Source organism: Arachis hypogaea, chromosome 13 (genome assembly GCF_003086295.3).
Source record: "Arachis hypogaea cultivar Tifrunner chromosome 13, arahy.Tifrunner.gnm2.J5K5, whole genome shotgun sequence".
NCBI lineage: Eukaryota > Viridiplantae > Streptophyta > Magnoliopsida > Fabales > Fabaceae > Arachis > Arachis hypogaea.
The window spans coordinates 73,842,456-73,867,431 of record NC_092048.1 but is presented as its reverse complement, the minus strand read 5'-3'; the positions used below and the strand labels follow the sequence as shown (position 1 = coordinate 73,867,431).

General features: G+C 40.3%; 1 non-coding gene across 1 annotated transcript; it reads right to left on the bottom strand.

Moving 5' to 3' along the window:
• Nucleotides 1–205: 205 nt before the first annotated feature.
• LOC112738824 (small nucleolar RNA R71) lies at nucleotides 206–313 on the bottom strand. Its single transcript, XR_003169780.1, has one exon. It is a non-coding gene; the product is annotated as a small nucleolar RNA R71 (small nucleolar RNA).
• Between the last annotated feature and the right edge of the window lie 24,663 nt (nucleotides 314–24,976).

Below are 24,976 nucleotides of genomic sequence, written 5' to 3'. Positions count from 1 at the left end.
GTTCTTAACTGAATTCTTGCAGATATGTGATACTGTTAAGACTAATGGAGTAGATACTGAAGTCTACAGGCTCATGCTTTTCCCTTTTGCTGTAAGAGACAGAGCTAGATTATGGTTGAATTCTCAACCCAAAGACAGCCTGAACTCTTGGGATAAGCTGGTCACGGCTTTCTTAGCCAAGTACTTTCCTCCTCAAAAGCTGAGCAAGCTTAGAGCTGATGTTCAAACCTTCAGACAGAAAGAAGGTGAATCCCTCTATGAAGCTTGGGAAAGATACAAACAGTTGACCAAAAAGTGTCCTTCTGACATGCTTTCAGAATGGACCATCCTGGATATATTCTATGATGGTTTATCTGAGCTATCAAAGATGTCACTGGACACTTCTGCAGGTGGATCCATTCACCTAAAGAAAACGCCTGCAGAAGCTCAAGAACTCATTGACATGGTTGCTAATAACCAGTTCATGTACACTTCTGAAAGGAATCCTGTGAGTAATGGGACGCCTATGAAGAAGGGAGTTTTTGAAGTTGATACTCTGAATGCCATATTGGCTTAGAACAAAATATTGACTCAGCAAGTCAATATGATCTCTCAGAGTCTGCATGGAATGCAAGCTGCATCCAACAGTACTCAAGAGGCATCTTCTGAAGAAGAAGCCTATGATCCTGAGAACCCTGCAATAACAGAGGTGAATTACTTAGGTGAACCTTATGGAAACACCTATAACTCAACATGGAGAAATCATCCAAATTTCTCATGGAAGGATCAAAAGCCCCAACAAGGCTTTAATAATGGTGGAAGAAACAGGTTTAGCAATAGCAAGCCTTTTCCATCATCAACTCAGCAACAGACAGAGAACTCTGAACAAAATGTTTCTAATTTAGCAAATCTAGTCTCTGATCTATCTAAGGCCACTGTAAGTTTCATGAATGAAACAAGATCTTCCATTAGAAATCTGGAAGCACAAGTGGGCCAGCTGAGTAAAAGGATCACTGAAATCCCTCCTAGTACTCTCCCAAGCAATACAGAAGAGAATCCAAAAGGAGAGTGCAAGGCCATTGACATAAGCGCCATGGCCGAACCTGTGAGGAGAGGAGAGGACGTGAATCCCAAGGAGGAAGACCTCCTGGGACGTCCAGTGATCAATAAGGAGCTTCCCTCTGAGGAACTAAAGGAATCTGAGACTCATCTAGAGACCATAGAGATTCCATTGAACCTCCTTATGCCCTTCATGAGCTCTGATGAGTATTCCTCTTCTGAAGAGAATGAGGATGTTACTGAAGAGCAAACTGCCAAGTTTCTTGGTGCAATCATGAAGCTGAATGCCAAATTATTTGGCATTGATACTTGGGAAGTTGAACCTCCCTTGTTCGTCAATGAACTAAGTGATCTGGATCAACTGACATTGCCTCAGAAGAGACAGGATCCTGGAAAGTTCATAATACCCTGTACCATAGGCACCATGATCTTTAAGGCTCTGTGTGACCTTGGTTCAGGAATAAACCTCATGCCCCTCTCTGTAATAGAGAAACTGGGAATCTATGGGGTGCAAGCTGCTAAAATCTCACTAGAGATGGCAGACAGCTCAAGAAAACAGGCATATGGACAAGTAGAGGACGTGTTAGTAAAGGTTGAAGGCCTTTACATACCTACTGATTTCATAGTCCTGGATACTGGAAAGGAAGAGGATGAATCCATCATCTTAGGAAGACCTTTCCTGGCCACAGCAAGAGCTGTGATTGATGTTGACAGAGGTGAAATAGTCCTCCAATGGAATGAGAACTCCCTTGTATTCAAAACTCAAGGATCTCCCTCTGCAACCATGGAGAGGAAGCTTGAAAAGCCTCTCTCAAAGCAGAGTCAACCAGAGCCCCCACAGTCAAACTCTAAGTTTGGTGTTGGAAGGCCACAACCAAACTCTAAGTTTGGTGTTGAACTCCCATATCCAAACTCTAAGTTTGGTGTTGGAGAGTCTCAACAAAGCTCTGCACATCTGTGAGGCTCCATGAGAGCCCACTGTCAAGCTATTGACATTAAAGAAGCGCTTGTTGGGAGGCAACCCAATGTTTATCTAATTCTTATTTGTATTGTTTTTCATGTTTTCTTAGGGTCATGATCATGTGGAGTCACAAAATAAATATAAAAATTGAAAACGGAATCAAAAACAGCAGAAGAAAAATCACACCCTGGAGGAGCATCTGTCTGGCGTTCAGCGCCAGAACAGAGCATGGTTCTGGCGCTGAACGCCCAAAATGGGCAGCTTCTGGGCGCTGAACGCCAAAACAGGCATGGTTCTGGCGTTCAACGCCAGAAATGGCACACAAATGGGCGTTGAACGCCCAAAATGGCCACCAACCTGGCGCTGAACGCCCAGAGTTGGGTACAAAGGCATTTTTACATGCCTAATGGGTGCAGGGATGTAAATCCTTGAACACCTCAGGATCTGTGGACCCCACAGGATCCCCACCTACCTCCACTCACTTCTTCTCACCACTCTTTTTCACACAACCCCATAAATACTCTTCCCTAAAAACCCCTCACCAATCACCTCAATCTCTCTTCCCCACTAAACCTTCACCACTCACAATCCATCTCCTCTTCCCCATAAACCTACCTCATAAACTCCACCTACCTTCAAAATTCAAAACCAATTTCCCACCCAAACCCACCCATATGGCCGAACCAATACCCCCTCCCTTCCCTATATAAAGACCTCCATTCTTCCTCAAATTCACACAACACACCCCTCTACACTCCTCTTGGCCGAAACCACATCTCCCTCTCCCTCTCCATATTTCTTCTTCTTCTTCTACTATTCTTTTGTTTATTGCTCGAGGGCGAGCAATATTCTAAGTTTGGTGTGGTAAAAGCATAGCTTTTTTGTTTTTCCATTACCATTGATGGCATCTAAGACCGGAGAATCCTCTAGAAGAGGGAAAGGGAAGACAAGAGCTTCCACATCCGAGTCATGGGAGATGGAAAGATTCATCTCCAAAGCCCATCAAGACCACTTCTATGATGTTGTGGCCAAGAAGAAGGTGATCCCTGAGGCCCCTTTTAAACTAAAAAAAAATGAGTATCCGGAGATCCGACATGAAATTCAAAGAAGAGGTTGGGAAGTTCTAACAAATCCCATCCAACAAGTTGGCATCCTAATGGTTCAAGAGTTCTATGCCAATGCATGGATCACCAAGAACCATGATCAAAGTAAGAACCCGGATCCAAAGAACTATGTTACAATGGTTCGGGGGAAATACTTGGATTTTAGTCCGGAAAATGTAAGGTTGGTGTTCAACTTGCCATACATGGAAGAGAACGCACGCCCCTACACAAGGAGAGTCAACTTTGATCAAAGGTTGGACCAAGTCCTTATGGACATATGTGTAGAAGGAGCTCAATGGAAGATTGACTCCAAAGGCAAGCCGGTTCAACTAAGAAGATTGGACCTCAAGCCTATAGCTAGAGGATGGTTGGAGTTTATTCAATGCTCAATCATTCCCACTAGCAACCGGTCTGAAGTTACTATAGACCGGGCCATCATGATCCATAGCATCATGATTGGAGAAGAGGTGGAAGTTCATGAGATTATACCTCAAGAACTCTACAAGGTGGCTGACAAGTCCTCCACTATGGCAAGGTTAGCCTTTCCTCACCTCATTTGCCACCTATGCAATTCAGCTGGGATTGACATAGAGGGAGATATCCTCATCAAAGAGGACAAGCCCATCACTAAGAAAAAGATGGAGCAAGCAAGAGAGCCCAGTCATGGAGCTCAAGAGGCGCAGGAAGCTCATCACCATGAGATCCCGGAGATGCCTCAAATGCACTTTCCTCCACAAAACTATTGGGAGCAAATCAACACCTCCCTAGAAGAATTGAGTTCCCATATGGGACAACTAAGGGTGGAACATCAAGAGCACTCCATCATGCTTCATGAAATAAGAGAAGATAAAAAAGCAATGAGGGAGGAGCAACAAAGACAAGGAAGAGACATAGAAGAGCTCAAGGACATCATTGGTTCCTCAAGAAGGAAACGCCACCATCACTAAGGTGGATTCATTCCTTGTTCTTATTTCTTCTATTTTTCGTTTTCTATGTTATGTACTTATCTGTGTTTGTGTCTTCATTACATGATCATTAGTAGTAGTAACTATGTCTTAAAGTTATGAATGTCCTATGAATCCATCACCTCTCTTAAATAAAAAAATGTTTTAATTCAAAAGAACAAGAAGTACATGAGTTTCGAATTTATCCTTGAACTTAGCTTAATTATATTGATGTGGTGACAATGCTTCTTGTTTTCTGAATGAATGCTTGAATAGTGCATATGTCTTTTGAAGTTGTTGTTTAAGAATGTTAAATATGTTGGCTCTTGAAAGAATGATGACTAGGAGACATGTTATTCGATAATCTGAAAAATCATAAAAATGATTCTTGAAGCAAGAAAAAGCAGCAAAGAACAAAGCTTGCAGAAAAAAAAAAGAGAAGAAAAAATTAGGCGAAAAAAAAAATAGAAAGAAAAAGAAAAAGCAAGCAGAAAAAGCCAATAACCCTTAAAACCAAAAGGCAAGGGCAAATAAAAAGGATCCCAAGGCTTTGAGCATCAGTGGATAGGAGGGCCTAAAGGAATAAAATCCTGGTCTAAGCGGCTAAACCAAGCTGTCCCTAACCATGTGCTTGTGGCGTGTAGGTGTCAAGTGAAAACTTGAGACTGAGCGGTTAAAGTCAAGGTCCAAAGCAAAAAAACAAAGAGTGTGCTTAAGAACCCTGGACACCTCTAATTGGGGACTTTAGCAAGGCTAAGTCACAATCTGAAAAAGTTCACCCAATTATGTGTCTGTGGCATTTATGTATCCGGTGGCAATACTGGAAAACAAAGTGCTTAGGGCCACGACCAAGATTCATAAAGAAGCTGTGTTCAAGAATCATCATACTGAACTAGGAAAGTCAATAGCACTATTCGAAATCTGAAGTTCCTATAGATGCCAATCATTCTGAACCTCAATGGATAAAGTGAGATGCCAAAACTATTCAAGAGGCAAAAAGCTATAAGTCCCGCTCATATGCTTGAAGCTCTGTTTCATTGATAGTTTGGAATTTGTAGTATATTCTCTTCTTTTTATCCTATTTGATTTTCAGTTGCTTGGGGACAAGCAACAATTTAAGTTTGGTGTTGTGATGAGCGGATAATTTATACGCTTTTTGACATTGTTTTTAGTATGTTTTTAGTAGGATCTAGTTACTTTTAGGGATGTTTTCATTAGTTTTTATGTTAAATTCACATTTCTGGACTTTACTATGAGTTTGTGTGTTTTTCTGTGATTTCAGGTATTTTCTGGCTGAAATTGAGGGACTTGAGCAGAAATCAGATTCAGAGGTTGAAAAAGGACTGCTGATGCTGTTGGATTCTGACCTCCCTGCACTCAAAGTAGATTTTCTGGAGCTACAGAACTCGAAATGGCGCGCTTCTAATTGCGTTGGAAAGTAGACATCCAGGGCTTTTCAGCAATATATAATAGTTCATACTTTGGCCAAGAATAGACGATGTAAACTGGCGTTCAACGCCAGCCTTCTGCCCAAATCTGGCGTCCAGCGCCAGAAAAGGATCCAAAACCAGAGTTGAACGCCCAAACTGGCACAGAAACTGGCGTTCAACTCCACAAATGGCCTCTCCACGTGCTACACTTAAGCTCAGCCCAAACACACACCAAGTGGGCCCCGGAAGTGGATTTATGCATCAATTACTTACTCATGTAAACCCTAGTGACTAGTTTATTATAAATAGGACCTCTTACTATTGTATTAGACGTCTTTTTGACCATCTTTGGTCTCAGTTTTAATCCATTGTTCATCTTAGGAGACTATTGATCACGTTTAGGGGGCTGGCCATCTCGTCCATGCCTAAACCTTCACTTATGTATTTTCATACGGTAGAGTTTCTACACTCCATAGATTAAGGTGTGGAGCTCTGCTGTTCCTCAAAGATTAATGCAAAGTACTACTGTTTTCTATTCAATTCTTCTTATTTCGCTTCTAAGATATCCATTCGCATCCAAGAACGTGATGAAGGTGATGATTATGTGTGACGCTCATCATCCTTCTCCCTCATGAACGCGTGCCTGACAAACACTTCTGTTCTACATGAAATAAGCTAGAATGAGTATCTCTTAGATCTCCTAACCAGAATCTTCGTGGCGTAAGCTAGAATGATGGCGGCATTCAAGAGAATCCGGAAGGTCTAAACCTTGTCTGTGGTATTCCAAGTAGGATTCAATGATTGAATGACTATGACGAGCTCCGAACTCGCGATTGCAGGGCGTTAGTGACAGACGCAAAAGGATAGTAAATCCTATTCCGGCATGATCGAGAACCGACAGATGAATAGCCGTGCTGTGACAGGGTGCGTGAGCATATTATTCACTGAGAGGATAAGATGAAGCCAGTGACAAGGGTGATGCCTCCAGACAATTAGCCGTGCCGTGACAGGGCATTGGATCATTTTCCCGAGAGATGACCGAAAGTAGCCGTTGACAATGGTGATGTATCAGATAAAGCTAGCCATGGAAAGGAGTAAGACTGATTGGATGAAGATAACAGGAAAGCAGAGGTTCAGAGGAACGAAAAGCATCTCCATTCGCTTATCTGAAATTCCTACCAATGATTTACATAAGTATCTCTATCCCTATTTTATTATATAATATTCAAAAACACCATTATCACTTTATATCTGCCTGACTGAGATTTACAAGGTGACCATAGCTTGCTTCATACCAACAATCTCCGTGGGATTCGACCCTTACTCACGTAAGGTATTACTTGGACGACCCAGTGCACTTGCTGGTTAGTTGTATCGAAGTTGTGACAAATTATGAGTGTGTAATCACGATTACGCGCACCAAGTTGCTCACATTGCCAGGGATTGTTCGAGCCTGGACATCACAATTTCATGCACCAGTTTGGTTCTAATATTGTTGAAGGAAATGAAAGTTATAACAGGAATATGCATCAAGGTCAGAGCAATCAAAGATGGATGGAGCCAAGAGGATCTGATCAACCCTTTTGGCAGCAACACCCTCCAAGATATCATGGACAAAGACCATTCTACAATGCATACCAAGGCAATGGACATGGTGGACAACCTCGTAGTTATCAATAAGCCCCACCCTATGCTTATAGGCCATCCTCTCAACACAACCTTGAACCACCACACTCACAAGCTCCTTTTCACCTTTCGCCACCATATAATCCTCATTTACCCCGATTCCAATCCAATTACTCCCAAACACCACGACTTCCCAATGTACCACGTCCAAATCCATCACCCCGAGAATCAGAAGTTCGCCTTAAGGGAACAGTAGATCAACTTCAAACAACCCTTCATCAACTAGAGCAAGCAATAAGTCAATTATCTTCTAGACGTTCGAACATTCAAGGGCCTCCCAGAGCCCCATGTGGGCAATCTAATGAAAGGCGTAGCATGAAGGAGATATTAGAAACTCCGGTGGACAAGACAGAGCATGACTTCATACTAGAACAAGCAGAGGAAGCTGTCATTATACAAGAAGAAGAGTTGGTTGAAGACTTAGGAGATGCTGAACTTCCATGGGAACCCAGAGTTGTGGAGAATTCTGTCAAGGCCGTTACAATTGATGCTAAAGAGGATAGTGTACAACCCCCAAAGCAAGTCTCTTATGAAGAACTAGATGGAATGACCCAAGAAGCAAATTCTCTTGATGATGATAGTCACAAGTCCAGTTCTTCTAGTAATGAACTTGCATCCGTGAGTGAATTCTCTGAGATCGAAGAATCTTCCCCAAGCGAGTACAAAGATGATACATAGGTAGATTTTTCCCAACCTCCCATTTATGACTTGAGTGATGAGGAAGACATAGAAGGCTTTGATCAGGACATGGATACATTTAAAGAATCTTGCAAAGAAGTGAAGAATTTCATAGAAGAGCACAAGGGAGTAAAACTCACAGAACCACTGGAACCACCTATCCTAAGGCCATTACCACCCAATACAAGCTTCAAATGGGTACAATCCTTAACCTTTAGCTTTATTTTTCCACTTGAATATGGTTTGCTTGAAACAGATGGCCAACTTAGAGCTCTCTGCGGCTTTAAGAGTAAAAGGGAAATGGCTCGTACTCAGAGCTGGTGCACAAGGTTCAATAAGGTTCCACGCTTCGACTCGAAGTGTGCGGATTGGCATCATGATCTATCAAATGGATCTCGGAAAACGTTTGGTTATTCTGATGAGAATCTAATTTCTAAATCGCCCGGATGGAAAAATATAGATCAAGATGAAGGCGGATTTAAAAGCCAAGTTTGGGATCCTGGAATCTATTCTGACACTCGTCACCCCGGGACCCTGAGAATCTATTTGAAGCTACTCAGAAGCTTTACATGCCTAGTTTGGGACCCCGAAGGCTATTGGAATTCCAAGCATTCGTAGAGATTTCTGGATGAATTTAAGCACAAGCCACCATAACAGGAAGCTCATCCAATGTCCAACTTAAGGACTTTAGCTAAAAGTGATAGGTGGGAGACAACCCATCATGGTATAATCGTTCCTTTTTTCAATTTTAATTTTATTCCGTTTTGTTTATTTTTTAGTTTTATTTTATTTTACTTCCTTGAACCTGGAATCATGCATAACATTCATATTAGCATTGCATTCTGCATTTTGCACAAAAAAAGGGGTGTGCGACGCGACCGCATCATTCTTGCGATCGCGTCAAGTTGCGAAAAACACTTCCCACGCAACCGCGTCATTCACGCAGCCGCGTGATTTGGAGGTTGGCGTAAACATCCAACGACCAGAAAGTTAGGCTGGAATCGTGCCGCCATTGTGCGTTTTGTACAAAATGCCCACGTGATGCATTTGCATCTTTGCTATATTAGCTAGTTAGTTGAAGTAGTTTTAGCTTAATTTCATTCATTTTCTTTGAAATAAACAAGCATTTTAACGAGTTCCATATCCATGCACTCAAGTACCAAGAACCAGGTTAATTGTAGCCAAATTCATGCAAATGATTCAAGGAATGCATAAATGAATGAATCTCATGAAATTGATTGCATGGATTGGTAAGACTTTGAAGCAATTTCCCTTGTTAATGATAGGTGATGAAACAAGAAGGCATTGAAGCAAGAATGAAGCAAGCAAGTGGCTAACAACTCCTTCAAGAAGAGCAATGTGCACGTTGCTAACTTGGAATTCAAGTTGGCAACGCCATTGAAGCTTTACTTCAGGAAGAGCACAAACAACCTTGCAAGAAAGTGGTCTTCTGTGAGCACTATGCACGTTGCTAACTTGGAGCTACATTGGAGTGCTTGGCAACAACACCAAGAAGCAAACTGAGTAAGATTTGGCTAGGAAATGAAGGTTGCTACGTTGCCAACCCAGAGATACATTGGCGTGTTCCAAGGCAACGCTGAGCTAGAAAACTTGGCCCAGGAAAGGGAGATGCACGTTGCCAACGCCAGCTCCTATAGGCGTGTTCCAAGGCAACGTAGCAACCTTAGCTTGGTGCCATAAGGAAGGCTCGAACACGTTGTTGGCTTGGGAGAGCATGGATGTGTTCCAAGACAATGCCAAGCTAGAAGGCAACCCTGGAGGGCAATCTCAAGACATCAAGCACGTTGCCAACGTTGGGTGCACATGCGTGTTTGATGAAAATGTGCCAGGAAGCAAACAAGCAAGGATCACTCACTCAAGCAAGTTGCCAACGTTGGGATACATAGGCATGTTCATTGGCAACGCATCATACAAGCAAGCTAGGCAACCTTGGGAATGAAGAGCACGTTGATAACTTGGGAATGCATTGGCGTGCTCATAAAAAACGCAGCAATGCTTGGAGCTAGGAAGCATAAGTTAGCACGTTGGCAACTTGAAAGAACAAAGGAGTGTTTGCCAAAAACGCTGGTGAGCTGGACAGCGTGACCTTACCTCCTTCAATGGAGTATATCTTGAGCTACAAAGTTCCAAATGAGGTAATTCAAACGGCATTTGAAAGTAGACATCTAGAGCTTTCCAACGATATATCATGGTATGGGTTTGACATTAGTTTGAAGCTTCAAAAGCGGGCTTCATTTGGAGCCTCAGAAACTGAACACGTTGCCAACTTGGAAGAGCAAAGGCGTGTTTGCTAACAACGCCCGCGATTTTGGCAGCCTGACCCTGTCTTCTTCAAATAAGAATAACTTGAGCTACAGAGATCCAATTTGAGTGCTTTCAGTTGCGTTGGAAAGCCGACATTCAGGGCTTTTGAACCATATATAATAGTATATAGTGGAGCACAAAATTGAAGCCAAACCATAAGCAACTTTAAGCCCCAAAAACAAGAATAAGGAGTTAACATCCAAGGAAGCATGAATGAGCCTAGAGAGGCTCGAACACGTTGCCAAGCCAAGGGGGAGAAGGCGTGTTCATCAAAAACGCCAAGGGGCAGAGAATTTGGGCCAAGGAAGGGCACTAGCACGTTGCCAACTTGGAATGAACTAGCGTGTTTGACAAAAACGCCACAACCAAGGCAACTTGACCTTGCCTTCTTCAATGGAGCATAACTTGAGCTAGAAAAATCCAATTGAGATGATTCCAACTGCATTAGAAAGAAGACACTCTGAGCTTTCCAATGATATATGATAGTCCATATTAAAGCAGAGGATTGAAACTCAAATTCTGGAAAACATTAAGCATGAAAAGTAGAGTCAAGAAGAAGAAAAGCAAGTTGTTAGCAACAACTTGGGCTAACAACGCCCAAGTACCAATGCCCACTCCCAGAAAAATACCTTGCACGTTGCCAACGTGCATTAAGGCTAGCGTTATTGGCAAAAACGCCAAGCCATTGGGCCAGGAACATTATGAACAAGCTCCTTCTCCCCTGTTTAGCAACACTTCCTCCATTGAGCCAGGAATTCAACAAAGAGAAAGCCCACATTGCTAGCCCAAATTAAAGATCTCTGAAGGAATTTTAGGAGTAGTATAAATAGAGAAGAGTTTAGTACTTTTAGAGGGACATTTTTTTTTGAACTTTTATTTAGCAATTTTTACTCTTAGACACTTTTACTTTTACACTTAGAGTTTTTTTTTGGTTTTCACTGCTTCTCAACCATATTCTATTTTGTTTTCTTTTGGCAACTTTGAACTTCAGTTTTCAAGAACTTCTTCTCCATTCTTCATCACTCTTCTCTACTCAATTTTAATGTTTACTTTTGCATTTGTTATTGAATGTAGAGCTATGATTCACTAAACCCCATTTTCATTAGGGGGAGGAGCTCTGCTCATTTGAATGAGTTGATAACTTTTCTTTTCCTTCTCAATTCAAGTGGTTCATCTAAAAGGAAACTCTTGTTCTTCATAGATTCAATCACCATCGAGAGAGGGATTAATCTATATGAATTATGTGGTGAATTTGAGAAAGGAGCTACATAATTCAGTTTAGAGTGCATCCTTTCATGATTTCCTTGATCAATACACTTTGGTTGGTATGTGAGATGTAACCTCCCTTAGTTGAGATTCTGGAAATTGTGTGGCTTGGATTAGGAATTGAACTTCATCTCTTCTCATGAACAATTAGATCACGAGAGTGGCAATTGGTTGTGTTGAGAGAAATTGAGTTACCAAGAGATTGGGACTCAATTTCCCACAAATTGCCATGGATCTATACCCATGATTGAGAAGGAATTGATCAACATCAATTCAGGAGAATTTGCATCTCTGATCCCTAATGATCCTCTCCATCATCAATTCTCATTTCTTTTGCTCTTTAGTTGTTTGAATACCCATTACCCAATTCCCTTCTACATTCTTGCAATTCATTATTCTTGTCATTTACATTTTGTTTCTATATTTCTTGCTATTTACTCTTATGCTCTTTAAAATTCTGCAATCTTTACTTTCTTGCAATTTATCTTTAATGTCATTTAAGTTTCTTGCATTTTAAGTTTTAGTTATTTACTTTCATCTTCTTTCTCTCTTCTAGTTCTTTAAATTCCTTGCCATTTAAATTTTTGCAATTATGTTCAAAAATCACAAATCTCATGAAATCAAAACCATGTTTGCTTGACTAAATCTACCAATCTCCGTGGGATCGACCTCACTCTTAGTAAGTTTTATTACTTGATACGACCCGGTATACTTGCCGGTAATTACGTGAAATTAATTTTTTGCGTATCAAGTTTTTGGCGCCGTTGCCGGGGATTGGAAAAGATTGACAATGATTAAGTGAATGGTAGTTTAGATTAAGCATTTTTCTTTTCTTTGTTAAAGCCCACTAACTGTTTGATATTTTGTTTGCTAACTTTAACTTCACTCTAGCAATAGAGTGTTTCATTTGTGTTGTTAGTTTGTGTGTTTGTGTATGTCAGAGGTAAGGAGATTTAATCCTGAAGATAAGAGAACCCTCCAAAGGTTAAGAAGAAAAGCAGCAGGAAAAAGGATAATTGGTGAGGAGGATTCAGAAGGAGAAGACCAAGTCATGGAGGGCAATTCACATAACCCTGCTGAGGGAGTTGCCAACAATAACAACCCAGAGGGAGTTGCCAACAATAACAACCCACCTCAAAGGAGAGTTCTAGCTTCTTACACTCTCCCAAATCCAAGACACTGTGGGAGCAGTATACTCGCTCCCAATGTTCATGCAAACAACTTTGAATTGAAGCCTCAGCTCATTACTCTCGTGCAAAACAATTGTTCCTATGGAGGAGGCCCCCTTGAGGACCCAAACCAACACCTATCTGTCTTCCTAAGAATATGTGAAACTGTCAAGATAAATGGTGTGCATCCAGATGTTTACAAGCTGCTATTATTTCCATTTTCTTTGAGAGACAAGGCATTTCAATGGCTAGAGACATTCCCCAAGGAAAGTATCAACACTTGGGATGATCTGGTGAATAAATTCCTATCCAAGTTCTATCCGCCTCAGAGGATCATCAGGTTAAAAACAGAGGTGCAAACATTCACTCAAATGGATGGGGAATCATTGTATGAAGAATGGGAAAGATACAAAGCCCTGATTAGAAAATGTCCACCTGAGATGTTCACTGAATGGGATAAACTTCAAAATTTTTATGAAGGGTTGACTGAAAAATCTCAAGAGTCTTTGGATTACTCTGCAGGAGGCTCGCTACAATTGATGAATACAGCCAAAGAAGCTCAGAATCTCATAGACATGGTGACAAATAACCAATACTTCTTTGCTCATCAGAGGCAACGCCAACCTATTCAAAAAAAGGGTGTGTTGGAACTAGAAGGAGTAGACACAATCTTGGCACAGAACAAGTTGATGCACCAACAGATCCAACAACAAATGGAAATGATGGCTAAGAGAATAGATGGCCTCCAACTAGCTTCAGTGAGCACAACAAATCAAGCTTCAATTGAATGGGGTCAAAATGAAGTAGGTAATGTTGAGCAGCAACAAGAACAAGTTCAATACATGCAAAATACCTCATGTTCATTACAAAATGACTTCCATGGTGACACATACAACTCATCCTGGAGGAACCACCCCAACCTGAGATGGGGTGAAAATCAAAACTAGTGGCAGAAAAATAACAACTCCAACCATTCCCACAACACACACAACCAAAATCATTCATCTAACAACACTAACCAATACAAAAAACCACAAAACACATATCAACCACCCCACAATAATTCAAAAATTCACCAAAATAACTTCTCCACACCACCATTCAACTCACAAAATGCCCACCTCAATGCTCCAAACAATTTCCAGCCACAACAATCATACCCTACCATACCACCCATTGACCATCATGAAACCAGGATCTCAAGTCTTGAAGCAGCCTTGCAAGCCCTTACCCAAAACACACAGTCACTTGCCCAGACCACTCAAGGTTTAGCCAAGGGGTAAGAGATTTTGCTCAAAGGACAAGAAAGACATGAAGCCACCATGAAGAACCTTGAACGACAAGTGGGACAATTGGCCAAACAAGATGAACGGCCAACCAATGTTCTCGCAAGTGATACAATCTCCAATCCAAAGGACACAGGAAAAGTCATAAAATGGGAGGAGTGCAAAGCAATCACTCTGAGAAGTGGGAAGAAGGTGGAGACAGAAGCCATCACTAAAGAAGAGCACAACAAAGAAGGCTTAAAAGAGGAGGTGATGGAACAAAAGCAGGAGCAAGAAACCTCTACATAAAGTGATAAATTAGCTAAGAAGGAAGCAATGAAATCATATCAACCAATGATTCCATACCCTCAAAGGTTCAAGGGAGAGAACAAAGAGAAGCAATACTCCAAATTCTTGGAGATATTCAAGACACTACACATCAACATCCCTTTCATTGAAGCACTTGAACAGATGCCCCTATATGCTAAGTTCATGAAGGAATTGTTGACAAAGAAAAGATCCTTGAAAGAGGGACAAACGGTTGTGATGACCAGGGAGTGTAGTGCCATCATCCAAAGAGGGTTGCCAAGAAAGAGGAAGGACCCAGGGAGCTTTCATATCCCCTGCACCATAGGCAACATGATGATTAAGAGAGCATTTTGTGACCTTGGTGCAAGCATAAATCTGATGCCTCTATCTTTGATGAGGAAGCTTCAGATTCATGAATTGAAACCCACAAAAATAGCCCTTCAAATGGCGAACAAATCCATTCAGTAAGCACTTGGGGTTGTGGAGAATGTATTGGTGAAGGTGGACAAAATTTTCCTCCCAGCTGACTTCATCATTCTAGACATAGAGGAAGATGACAACACTCCCATCATCCTAGGGAGACCTTTCTTAGCTACTGCCAGGGCATTGATAGATGTTGAAAAAGGAGAATTGATGCTAAGGGTGCATGAAGAGCATATAGTATTCCATGTCTTCAAGAATTTGCAAGATTCCACCCAAGAGGAAGAGTGTATGAAGATTGATTCCATAGACCCAAACTTAAAAGAGGCACCTGATGAAACACTTCCAATGCACCTAAGCTCATGCTGGAAAAGAAAGGAAGAGGTAGAAGTGTTGCAACAAGCTCAAAGAATAGAGGAGAAGCTACAACTAAAGTGTGCATTTGAGATTCTCAGCAAGGACATTCTAAAAATTGAGGCTCCGAAACCTGAACTACCTCCTGAAAAAGAAAAGAGCCCCAAGAAGAAAGTGCCAAGAGGATGGAGAAACAAGAAAACCCCCACTGAAGGTTTCTCACCAGGGGATAAAGTGATGCTAACTTACCAACCAATGGAAATATCTCCACACTTTTCTGGATATTACACAGTGAACAAAATCCTCTCACTTGAACATGTGGAAATCATCAAGAAGGATACTAGAAGGAAGCTCATGGTGAGAGGGGAAGGATTAAGGCACTATGATCATCATCCTCCCTAAAGAGGGACAACCGTCAAGCTAATGACGATAAAAGAGCGCTTGTTGGGAGGCAACCCAACCTTAGGTAACTATTTTTTTATACTCTTCTCAGAATAAATGGTTAGTTCAACTTCTATGTATTGCAAGGAATTAAGTTTGGTGTTCCACACCAATGTGATTGTATCAACAAAGAAAAAAATTAAGGGTGAATGCATGGTACTAAGTTTGGTGTTCCACCAACATTCATGAAAAACAAAGTAACCCTTGAGACAATTATGAATAATCACAAATCCCAAACAATCATAGAAATTGACTAAGCCTGCAATTTCATTTGTTTACCTTTTAGTCCTGCATTTTATTTACTCATAGACTTAAAGCAAATGATGTAGTATGCATGCATGAAAGAAGCATTCTGTGTTAGTATATAGAAGTAGGCAAGGAACTAAGTTTGGTGTTCCCACACCAACTTAAGGTCAAGAACTCACAAGCATACCTGCATGCTAACCACCTCTCAAGTGCTTGGGGACAAGCAACTTTCAAAGTTTATTGTAGGCAGTCACTTCAATCTTGGGAAGGATTAAGCATCATCAACCAAAGAGACAAAGAGGGATGTAAAGACCAACAATGATGATGATAAGGAGTAAAGCAAGTAAACTCCAAAAGGTTGTATTGTTAAGTGATTGTCTTTTATTTAAAACTGTTATGATTGAAAGCAATACTACACCCCTGCTTGTCTGCTTAGCATAATCTCTTTAAAAGTTCAATAACTAAGATGCTAAATACATCATAGCACCATACACTTGAGAATTTGCTTACACTCAAGATCCATAAATTGCAAACAGAGAACAGTTCTTTGAAAAGAATGATTGAGGAGTCAAAAATTTGTTTTGAGGCAAGCAAAAGATTAAGAGAAGTGGTGGTTCTAGTTGTATGATTGTGTATTGAGGTTGCATGTTTGTGAAAACCTGCATGGGAGCTCATAGGCAGGAAATAGAGTTCAAAGAAGTACTGTGGAGATTCTCAAATATCTTTTGATCCAAGAAGCATCAAAAAAAAAAAAAGAGAACATGGCAAAAGGCTCTGAGCATCAATTACTAGGAAGAAAAAGAAAGAAATAAGAACTCAAAGAGTTATTATCCTAGTTAAATGCTTGTGGTAGAATTGTGTCAAAGAGAGAGGCTTGAGCAAGTAAATCCTAAGGGTTGCTTCAACACCTAATACCTTAAGACCAACTGGTTTGGGAGTATTGATTGAAAGCTTTTCTAAAGAGCCGCTTTGAGACATGACACTTAGAGTCAAGGCCAAGACACAAAAACTATAAGACTGCTTCAAGGTGATTACCTATAGAGAGATTTCCATGATATCATTTGAATGAAAGTCCTAAGATCTAAGACTTCCAAAATGTAGGGACTAATAAGCACTGAAATCCTTGCATGAGCATATAATTCAGAGTTCACCCCACTATCACTTAATCACTTCACTCACCAAGGCATTACAAGCTATCCCTCAACTTGTTCCAATTAAAAGAAACCTTTGTGCATAGTTCTTTTCTTGCTTGAGGACAAGCAAGGTTTAAGTTTGGTGTTGTGATGCATTTGCATCTTTGCTATATTAGCTAGTTAGTTGAAGTAGTTTTAGCTTAATTTCATTCATTTTCTTTGAAATAAACAAGCATTTTAATGAGTTCCATCTCCATGCACTCAAGTACCAAGAACCAGGTTAATTGTAGCCAAATTCATGCAAATGATTCAAGGAATGCATAAATGAATGAGTATGAATGAATCTCATGAAATTGGTTGCATGGATTGGTAAGACTTTGAAGCAATTTCCCTTGTTAATGATAGGTGATGAAACAAGAAGGCATTGAAGCAAGAATGAAGCAAGAAAGTGGTTAACAACTCCTTCAAGAAGAGCAATGTGCACGTTGCTAACTTGGAATTCAAGTTGGCAACGCCATTGAAGCTTTACTTCAGGAAGAGCACAAACAACCTTGCAAGAAATTGGTCTCCTGTGAGCACTATGCACGTTGCTAACTTGGAGCTACATTGGAGTGCTTGGCAACAACGCCAAGAAGCAAACTGAGCAAGGTTTGGCTAGGAAATGAAGGTTGCTACGTTGCTAACCCAGAGATACATTGGCGTGTTCCAAGGCAACGCTGAGCTAGAAAACTTGGTCCAGGAAAGGGAGATGCACGTTGCCAACGCCAGCTCCTGTAGGCGTGTTCCAAGGCAACGTAGCAACCTTAGCTTGGTGCCATAAGGAAGGCTCGAGCACGTTATTGGCTTGGGAGAGCATGGACGTGTTCCAAGACAACGCCAAGCTAGAAGACAACCCTGGAGGGCAATCTCAAGACATCAAGCGCGTTGCCAACGTTGGGTGCACATGCGTGTTTGATGAAAACGTGCCAGGAAGCAAACAAGCAAGGATCACTCACTCAAGCAAGTTGCCAATGTTGGGATACATAGGCGTGTTCATTGGCAACGCATCATACAAGCAAGCTAGGCAACCTTGGGAATGAAGAGCACGTTGCTAACTTGGGAATGCATTGGCGTGCTCATAAAAAATGCAGCAATGCTTGGAGCTAGGAAGCATAAGTTAGCACGTTGGCAACTTGAAAGAACAAAGGAGTGTTTGCCAAAACGCTGGTGAGCTGGACAGCCTGACCTTACCTCCTTCAATGGAGTATATCTTGAGCTACAAAGTTCCAAATGAGGTGATTCCAACGGCACTTGAAAGTAGACATCTAGAGCTTTCCAACGATATATCATGGTATGGGTTTGACATTAGTTTGAAGCTTCAAAAGCGGGCTTCATTTGGAGCCTCAGAAACTGAACACGTTGCCAACTTGGAAGAGCAAAGGCGTGTTAGCTAACAACGCCAGCGATTTTGGCAGCCTGACCCTATCTTCTTCAAACAAGAATAACTTGAGCTACAAAGATCCAATTTGAGTACTTTTAGTTGCGTGGGAAAGCTGACATTCAGAGCTTTTCAACCATATATAATAGTCTATAGTGGAGTACAAAATTGAAGCCAAACCATAAGCAACTTTAAGCCCTAAAAACAAGAATAAGGAGTTAACATCCAAGGAAGCATAATAAGCCTAGAGAGGCTCGAACACGTTGCCAAGCCAAGGGGGAGAAGGCGTGTTCATCAAAAACGCCAAGGGGTAGAGAATTTGGGCCAAGGAAGGGCACTAGCACGTTGCCAACTTGGAATGAACTGGCGTGTTTGACAAAAACACCACAACCAAGGCAACTTGACCTTGCCTTCTTCAATAGAGCATAACTTGAGCTAGAAAAATCCAATTGAGATGATTCCACGTGCATTAGAAAGAAGACACTCTGAGCTTTCCAATGATGTATGATAATTCATACTAAAGCAGAGGATTGAAACTCAAATTCTGGGAAACTTTAAGCATGAAAAGTAGAGTCAAGAAGAAGAAAAGCAAGTTGTTAGCAACAACTTGGGCTAACAACGCCCAAGTACCAATGCCCACTTCCAGGAAAATACCTTGCACGTTGCCAACGTGCATTAAGGCTAGCGTTATTGGCAAAAACGCCAAGCCATTGGGCCAGGAACATTATGAACAAGCTCCTTCTCCCTTGTTTAGCAACACTTCTTCCATTGAGCCAGGAATTCAACAAAGAGAAAGCCCACATTGCTAGCCCAAATTAAAGATCTCTGAAGGAATTTTAGGAGTAGTATAAATAGAGAAGAGTTTAGTACTTTTAGAGGGACTTTTTTTTTGAACTTTTATTTAGCAATTTTTACTCTTAGACACTTTTACTTTTACACTTAGAGTTTTTTTTTGGTTTTCACTGCTTCTCAACCATATTCTATTTTGTTTTCTTTTGGCAACTTTGAACTTCAGTTTTCAAGAACTTCTTCTCCATTCTTCATCACTCTTCTCTACTCAATTTTAATGTTTACTTTTGCATTTGTTATTGAATGTAGAGCTATGATTCACTAAACCCCATTTTCATTAGGGGGAGGAGCTCTGCTCATTTGAATGAGTTGATAACTTTTCTTTTCCTTCTCAATTCAAGTGGTTCATCTAAAAGAAAACTCTTGTTCTTCATAGATTCAATCACCATCGAGAGAGGGATTAATCTATATGAATTATGTGGTGAATTTGAGCAAGGAGCTACATAATTGAGTTTAGAGTTCATCCTTTCATGATTTCCTTGATCAATACACTTTGGTTGGTATGTGAGATGTAACCTCCCTTAGTTGAGATTCTGGAAATTGTGTGGCTTGGATTAGGAATTGAACTTCATCTCTTCTCATGAACAATTAGATCACGAGAGTGGCAATTGGTTGTGTTGAGAGAAATTGAGTTACCAAGAGATTGGGACTCAATTACCCACAAATTGCCTTGGATCTATACCCATGATTGAAAAGGAATTGATCAACATCAATTCAGGAGAATTTGCATCTCTGATCCCTAATGATCCTCTCCATCATCAATTCTCATTTCTTTTGCTCTTTAGTTGTTTGAATACCCATTACCCAATTCCCTTCTACATTCTTCCAATTCATTATTCTTGTCATTTACATTTTGTTTCTATATTTCTTGCTATTTACTCTTATGCTCTTTAAAATTCTGCAATCTTTACTTTCTTGCAATTTATCTTTAATGTCATTTAAGTTTCTTGCATTTTAAGTTTCAGTTATTTACTTTCATCTTCTTTCTCTCTTCTAGTTCTTTAAATTCCTTGCCATTTAAATTTTTGCAATTATGTTCAAAAATCACAAATCTCATGAAATCAAAACCATGTTTGCTTGACTAAATCTACCATTTAACTAAAGTTGCTTAATCTACCAATCTCCGTGGGATCGACCTCACTCTTAGTGAGTTTTATTACTTGATACGATCCGGTATACTTGCCGGTAATTACGTGAAATTAATTTTTTGCGTATCACCAAGCGATCGCGTCCCTGACACGATCGCATCACTTGCACAACATCAATCCCACGCGACAGCGTGAGCGACGCGATCGCGTCGCATGGATTGCACAACACCCCAAAAGAAGACCGAGAGTTGCACTGAAACGATGCTGGAATCGTGCGTTTAGCACAATTTCCAGCGACACGATCGCATGCCCCAGGCGATCGCGTCATTCGCTCCCTAATCCATTCCACGCGATCGTGTGTCCCATGCAATCGCGTCAACCACCATTTCAGCCCAACCACGCGATCGCGTGTCCCACGCGATCGCTTGGATTCAAATTTATAACCCCCCAGTCACGCGAACCCTACCATTCGCGCCCCTCCCCCCCAAACCCTTCTCCTTCCTCTCTTCTTCTCCAACCACCCAACCACCACCCAGCCACCATCACCGACCGCCGCCACCCCGCCGACCACCCAGACCCCGTCGCCACGCCACCCCCTTCCTCCTTCCCCTTCTTTCTTCTTCTTCCTTCTCCTTCCTCCCTCCACCGCCACTGCCCCCCTCCGCGATCACCACCCCACCGCGCTGCCGTCACCGCCGCGCCCCCATCCGCCACCCAAGCCCCCTTCCCTTCCTTCCCTCTCTCTCCCCTACCCCCATTGCCCTTCCCAAAGCCCCTGCCTCCAAACAGCAACCGCCGCCGCCTCCGCCACCCTTATCCGCCGCGCCCAACGCCACCGCCACTATCCCCCAGCCACCTCTCTGCCCCACTCTCCTTAATTCACCTACCAGGTTCCGCTGAACGCCACCCTTCTATCCATTCGTAGTTAATTCATATTTTTCTGTTTATGTTCATATTTAGGCTAGTTTGTTATGCATATTGTAGTGGATTTTAGGTTGTTAGGTAGCCTAGGATGTGGTTAGTGGATTTAGGCCTGTTTAATTGCGCTGTTCGTGTTTCTTGTTTTATAATTTTCGCAATTCTGCTGTTGCTATATGTTAATAATGTTCATATGCTGTTCTTCAAGTTCATTCTTGTTCATACTCTTTAATTGCAATCTGTTTTCATTCATATGAACTATTCTGATTGCTGTTTATTTTCCGGGACAATCCAATTTCAGCCGTAATGCTGCCCAAATTTTTATAAACTATTTTTTACTTTCATTCATGTTTTGGTTTTGGCTATTTAAACTCTGCTTTACTCTGCTTTTACCAAACCAATTCATGAATGCCAGGGCAAGCTTTCTTATTCTTTTTGATTTCCTGGTTCTTAATCTGCATTTTTGATGTTTAGATTCCAATTTTTGCTATTTCTATATCTATCTGAATCATCATCAACTCAATTTCCTTGTTTGGATATGAGTTACCTATAGCTTCTATTTGTGAATGCCTGTTACTTGGAATATGATCATTATGCCACTTACTTTACCCACTTTTTACTAACTCACTAATTTTAACTTCCTAAACTATTTTTCATTTCTAACCAAACCTAATTTTAGCAGAATTTCTATTCCTGTGTGTTCCGCCCTTCTTTTTTTCTGATGTTCTTTACTTTGTTTTAATCTATATGTCCGATTATAGAATAGAAATACATACCAAGAGAGTGATTGAGGCCATTGTTTAATTTTAGCTCACTTATCCCAAAATAGCCTACTCTTTACATCACCCTTGTTAGCCCCCTTGAGCCTTTAAATCCCCTCTTATTCTATAAGCCACAATACTAGCCTTAAGCAGAAAAATAAAATAAAAATCCCAAGTTGGATCCTTGGTTAGCTTAAGATAGAAAGTGTGTAATTGTTTAAGTGTGGGAAACCTATTGGGAATATGGATGATAAAAACAAAAGGTAAAAAAGTTAAAAAGAATAAAATTATTCAAATAAAAATTTTGGGAAGCATACTCATGTAAAATCAAATAATTGAATTACCATGTGCAATAAAAAATGTTATTTTTCAGTATTGGAATAAAGGGGATACAAAAGGATTCCCCAAATGCAAAATAAATGCACATGGGACAAAAGTCAAAGTATGAGCATGTAACATCAAAAGTGGGAAAAAGTGAGAACATAGGTAAAGAAGTTTTGCTTTACAAAGTATGTATGTTAGGTGAAATCTTAGATTAATCAAGGATTCGCTTAATTAGCTCACTTAGCCTTATACATATACCCTTACCTTTACCTTGGCCCCATTACAACCTTAATTAAAGACCTCATGAATTTTGTATGCCTATATTCTATAATTGTTGATTGGTTAGATGAAGAACAAAGTTATAGAAAGGAAGGATAAAAAGAAGAATAGAGTGATTAACCCAATAAACACTGAGTGACTAGAGAGTAAACACAAAATCCAGTGAGGGTTCAATAGATCATTAACATATATCTCTGCTTGAATTATTAATTGTCTTGCAAGTTTATAAAATGCTTTTCTCTCCCATCTCAACTGTAAAAGTGCTTTATCATTATCTAAGGTATATATATATATATATATATATATATGACTCCTTGAGAATGTGAATTAATTCAACTACATGTAAGCTTTATATACAAGTGAATAAAAATTAAGAATTACGTGATTCATGTAGGTAGTTGCATTTAGAGTAGATAGCATTGCATCAGATTCCACCACTTTAACCTTAACTTACTCTTTATCTTGGACTTAGCATGAGGACATGCTATTGTTTAAGTGTGGGAAGGTTGATAAACCCATATTATATGATATATTTTGTGCTTAATCTGAGTGATTTATTCAATCCTTCACCCACTTATTCATATTAATTGCATAGTTTTACTTTCCCTTTCTTATTATGTGATGTATGTGAAAAACATGTTTCCTATGCTTAAAAATAATTATTTTGATTACCCTTTATTTCCATTCGATGCCGTGATTCGTGTGTTGAGTAGTTTCAGATCTTCTAAGGCAGGAATGACTTAAAGGATGGAAAGGAAACATACAAAAATGGAAGGAAAGCACAAAATAGAGTTTTTGAAGAAATTGGCAGCCACGCGATCGCATGGGCGACGCGGCCGCAGGCTAGCGCGAAAAGGCATTGACGCGGCCGCATGACTGACGCGACCACGTGAGAAGAAAAACTCCGAATGATGCGACCGCGTGAGAAGGAAAACACGTGGACGCGTGACAGAGGCTACGCACCAGAAATTGCAGAAAACGCTCATAGCGAATTCTGAAGCCCTTTTTGGCCCAAATCCAAGTCCAGAAGGCATAGACCAGAGGTTATGAAGTGGGGGAATGCATCCATTCAAAGGGAGTCTCAAATTAGTTAGTTTTCCATGATTTAGATTTAGTTTTGAGAGGGAGATTCTCTCCTCTCTCTTTAGGATTAGGATTTAGATTTAGGATTTTATGCGCTTTCAAGATTATCTCTTTTTATCAGGTTCAATATTCCTTTTTATTATGTTCTCAATTTAATTATGAATTCTTCTATGTTACAGATTACTCTTTGAATTAATGTTATTTGAGGTATTTCAGTTTATTATTGCTTTCTTTTATTTACATTATTGTTATTCCCATCTGAAGACATTTTTATTCCAGTAGATTTACTTTTCTCCTTTTGGTTTTGGTTAAGAAATTAGTAACTCAAGAGTTATCAAACTCAAGCATGATTGATAATTGTTATCTTTGCTAATTGAACTGAACTTCTATAATCCCAATCTTTCCTTAGGGATTAACTAGGACTCGAAGATCAAACTAATTAGCCACTTGACCTTTCTTTACTTTAAGTAAAGACTAATTGAGTGGAATTAATATTCAATTTTCATCATCATTGATAAGGATAACTAGGATAGGACTTCTAATTTCTCATACCTTGCCAAAAGTGTGTTTTACAGTTATTTATTTAAATTACAGTCTTTTACTTATTTTAAATCGCAATTTAAATTACTTGTTCCTTATCTTCAAAACCCCGATTTACAATCTCCATAACCAATAATAAGAACATACTTCCCTGTAGTTCCTTGAGAAGACGACCCGAGGTTTGAATACTTCGGTTATCAATTTATTTAGGGGTTTGTTACTTGTGACAACCAAAACCTTTGTATGAAAGGACTTTTGTTGGTTTAGAAACTATACTTGCAACGAGGATTTATCTGCAAATTTCTAGACCACGCAAAAGTTCCCTCATCAGAGTGCTATGATTTTGGTTGTTATAAATATGTGAATAGTGTGAATAGATACTTTTTGGTTGTTTGTTTGCTTTTGTTAGTAATTATTATTTTGTTTCTTTTGTTAATTGATGTCTTTAGTTTTTTATTTTGAATTTTCTCTATGAGTTATCACCCTCTTCTTGGTTTGGAGTATAGTTGTGTTCATTTTGTAGGGTTTGATACTTCAATTTTGGATTGCATCATGGGATTGGAACATCAATTTTGGAAGGAGCAACCTCCTCTATACTACAATGAGCGAAACCCTTCCCAGTATGCATACCCAAACCAAGGATATGGCGGATTTCACTTTGGTTATGCACCTCCACCACCATATACCTATAACCCGTATCCCCAACATAATCCTCAATCACCACATTTTCAAACACAATACCACTACCACCATCCACCTTCTTACATACCACCTCAAAACACTTACCAACATGAGCCACCTCCCACACATACAACCTTTCTCCCAAACTATGAACCTCATCTTTCCCCACAATGTGTAGTTCCCTAATAAACCCCAATTTTGTGGTTTATATTGTGTAGAATTTGAGAGGTTTGGTCAATATTTTTCGCACTTATTCGCAAGAATTGCA